The 3653-nt window shown below is 30.2% G+C and overlaps 1 non-coding gene across 1 annotated transcript; it reads left to right on the top strand.

Annotated features, from left to right (window-relative positions):
• Positions 1–3057: 3057 nt before the first annotated feature.
• Positions 3058–3172, top strand: LOC142176917 (small nucleolar RNA snoR130). The gene has a single exon (XR_012705720.1). It is a non-coding gene; the product is annotated as a small nucleolar RNA snoR130 (small nucleolar RNA).
• Positions 3173–3653: the final 481 nt, after the last annotated feature.

The raw sequence follows: 3653 nt of genomic DNA, 5'->3' as shown, positions 1-3653 counted from the left end.
GAGCAAAAACGAAATTCCAAAAGTACCTGACGCCAAAAGGAATGACAACATTAGTAGAGAGCAAAAGGACTATTTGAAGGAGACGCTTGAGTGGCATATTTATTTTCATTAAATTAGAGAAGAACATGGTCTTAAAGGTTAAAATAATGATAGGTACTAAATAGGGTGGTAAACATTGAGTAATTACAAAGATAAGTAAAGTACCTTTAGGAGTTGTAATATAATCAATATTAATTGTAATAATTGCAATACATTTAATAGTAAAAAGTCCATTGAATGGGAAAATATTTTTTAACACAAAAAAGCTAAAAAAATGAGAAAAAAGATAAATGGCAATCCTAGTCAAAGAGAGATGCCAACTCATCTCCTATTTTCCCAACTTTATATATATACTAGTAAATTTACCCGCACTTTGTGTAGTATTGAAAAGCTTTAATAGATTTATAGAAATATCAGCAGACTAACTAATAATGGATTCATATATTATTTCTCTTTTTAATGAGAAAAAACACTTGTAAAATAACATATATTTGGATAGATTCATAATTTGGTTTATTTATCTGCACACTTATATATAATATATAGAGAGAGAGAGAAAGAGAAAGAGAGATCATTTGGCAGCTCTCTTTGGTCAGGGATCCTATTTATCTAATTTTTCCTTTTTTTTTTTTTTTTACTTTTTTCTCCTTTTTGTCTACTAATAAAGCTTATTTAATTTTTATATGTTAAGAAAGTTCAGGGAGTATTTATAAGAATTCTAAAAAAATTTGGCACAACCTTCACTATGCAAGTCAAGCTTTAAGACAATGGTGTGGTAGGCTGTCATTCTTTATTTATTCAAGGAAGTCACTGCCATACTTTTTCTCTTTGAAATTATTCTTCTTTTCTCCTATCTTATTTGCTTTCTTCTTTTATTTGTTTTTCTAAAAGACTAAAACTAAAAGAGAAAAACAAATCTTCGAGTATTATGAAACAAAATGATAACAACTAACATTTTAAGAAAGAATTTAGAGTGCTTAGATAGACATGTTATGAATGAACGTTTCTAAAGAGTTATGACTATAAAAGAAAAGTAAATTCAGATAAAGAAGTTGACCACAAAAAAAAAAATCAGACAAAGAAAAAACATATAGCGTAATATTGGATTGAAGAAAAGAGATGGGGGCAACGAGAAAATATATAGAAAAACGTTTTTTTTATTTTTATAAGAATGGTAATGCATATCAAAGTCTCAATTCAATAACATTAGGAAAAACACGATGCGGCAACTTGTAAACATATATAAAACGAATATCAGAATCTCATGCAAGCTACCACTCTATAAGGACAAAATCACTACTCAATGTTATTTCAACTTATAGATAGCAAAAGCCTAAAGATGTTAATTACTTCAAAGGCTAATGAGAGTTGTGAAATACATTTTATTTCGATCTCCGTCTCTTCTGTTGGCACCTTCTCTTAAATATTCTTCTTTTTAAGACATTTAAGACATACACCAATATATAGAATATCTTAGCCCATTGCTAAAATGCTTATGGTTCACCGGCATCAAAAGCTATTAAATATAATTTGTATGCTTTTGTTACATTCCTAATTCCTTCAAGCTGAATGATCTGAGGTTTGTTGAATGCAACAACCTCTTCATTGTTTGCAGTATAATCCTTTGTCTGCAATAGAGAGCTATTCGTTGGTAAACTTAATCATACACAACATTTTCAATAGAGCCTACAATATGAATCTAAGTAATTGTGAATCTTAAACAACAAATTAATTGACCAGAAATTCAACTGGAAGAAAAAGATAGAAGAATATTAGAGTATACAAAGAAATTCTCTAAATATTCATTCACGTATAAAGAAGGGAAATGCTGAAACAAATATCTATTTTTCTAAGAACCTATGAGACAATTTTGACAAAAATACCTTTCTTGATGAAAGATAGGTATATATCACATGAATTGTTTGAACAATTGCTAAAATTCTTTGCTTTTCTTCTTGACCTCATCAATGCAATTTTTCTAGGGAAGTAAGTTGACAGTAGCATATGCTTCTTATAGAACATATGAATTGATAGCCAAAAAAGAACTCAGATTGAAAGAGGAAGAGATTTGCAACAGAACCCAAAAGAAGGAAAATATAAGAATTTCATGCCAAGGCCGGAACACAAAACGTTTATAACCGTAAAGTAATTTAATAACATGAGCAATTATTTGGACAATTAATAAGGAAATTTTTGGAGTCTTTATAATATGACATAAATTAAAGGGGAAAAAATGAAAGAATGGGAGGTATAATTAGGAGGATTTAATTAAAGAACAGATAGAAACGGATACAACTTGAAAGCATAAAAAAAGCATAAAATTAGACAAAAAGGAGGGGGAAAATCAAAAAAAGGAAAAATTAGATAAATAGGAAAAACTCCTCTCCTATTTTCCCAACTTTCTATATATATATATTATAATATAATATAGATAAAAGGGATTGAAGCGCAATTGCGTTCAAATATATAGACCTTATAAGGTCCGCCGCTCCAGGGGATTAATAGCAAGCGCCTTTACCTTGTTGCATCCACCGACCCAAATCTTCCTCTTCGCCGGCGGCGAAAAACAGTAGGCCGTTAATTTTCCGATCTGTTAAAGGCAGAGTATAATCTGTTATGTTTCTCTCTAATCTCTTCTGTTTTTTTTTTTTTTTTTTTTTGTCTTTTATCATTTTTTGTTTCTCTGTGGTGCATTTGAATGGGGGGTTGGGAGGATGGGGTTTGGTTTTAGGGGAATTTAGTTTTTAATTTCAATACACATTTCAGATAAAAATCGACATTGATGTATGTTCGTTTTCCGAACTAAATTTCTTAGCAATTATCCAAATTTTGGCTTCTTAGGGAAGAATATGTAGTTAACTTCCTCATCTTTTCAACTATAGAAATTACTGTAGGAGAGGTTTTACAAAATTACGGAATTAAGATGTTCTAAAACTTTGGTATATGATTTCTGTTTTGGTGTGTTTCCGATGAATTTATATATGAGCTTATTTTTTCCCAAGGAGTTAATAAAGTGTATCCCACTGATGAATCATTTAGTAATCCGAAATGTTAACAATTGGTGCTCCCTTTTTGCAAAACGGTTGAGGAACCATAGTCATTTGCTATGTGGATACTAGGCATTCTGAGGGATGCACATTTTTTCATCCAATCTAATGGGAATATAGTTGGTTATTGGTTAATATGGAAGACTAGGGGCAACCAAATATTTTAGATGGCCGTTTTTTGTTGAAATTCTTTCTTCCGGTGCAAAAATGAAATATTGTTACTTTGGTGTCAAACGCTTAAAAATAGATATTATGTTTTAGGAGGGAAACTACGCATCCATTTTCACATATTTAGATTGGGATTCACTTGTTAATTTGAAGAGAAAAAAACTTATTTACCTATTTTCTTTATGTTTTGTAGTTTTTGATAAAGTATCTAGATTTTTCTTATAAATTGTATACATTCCCCTTAAAAAGTTCACATCCCATTATTAGTCCCTTCAATTAAGATATTCAATTATATTCTTTTTTTTTTCTCTCCTCTTCTCTCTTCTTTTTACATCAAAATCCCTTAATCTACGCCCAGAATCTCCATCTTCTCTTTTCCTATCATTGATGACAGCTCTA

Source organism: Nicotiana tabacum, chromosome 22, assembly GCF_000715075.1.
Source record: "Nicotiana tabacum cultivar K326 chromosome 22, ASM71507v2, whole genome shotgun sequence".
NCBI classification, from domain to species: Eukaryota; Viridiplantae; Streptophyta; class Magnoliopsida; order Solanales; family Solanaceae; genus Nicotiana; species Nicotiana tabacum.
The sequence above is the reverse complement of the archived record's forward strand: the minus strand, read 5'-3'. Positions and strand labels throughout refer to the sequence as shown.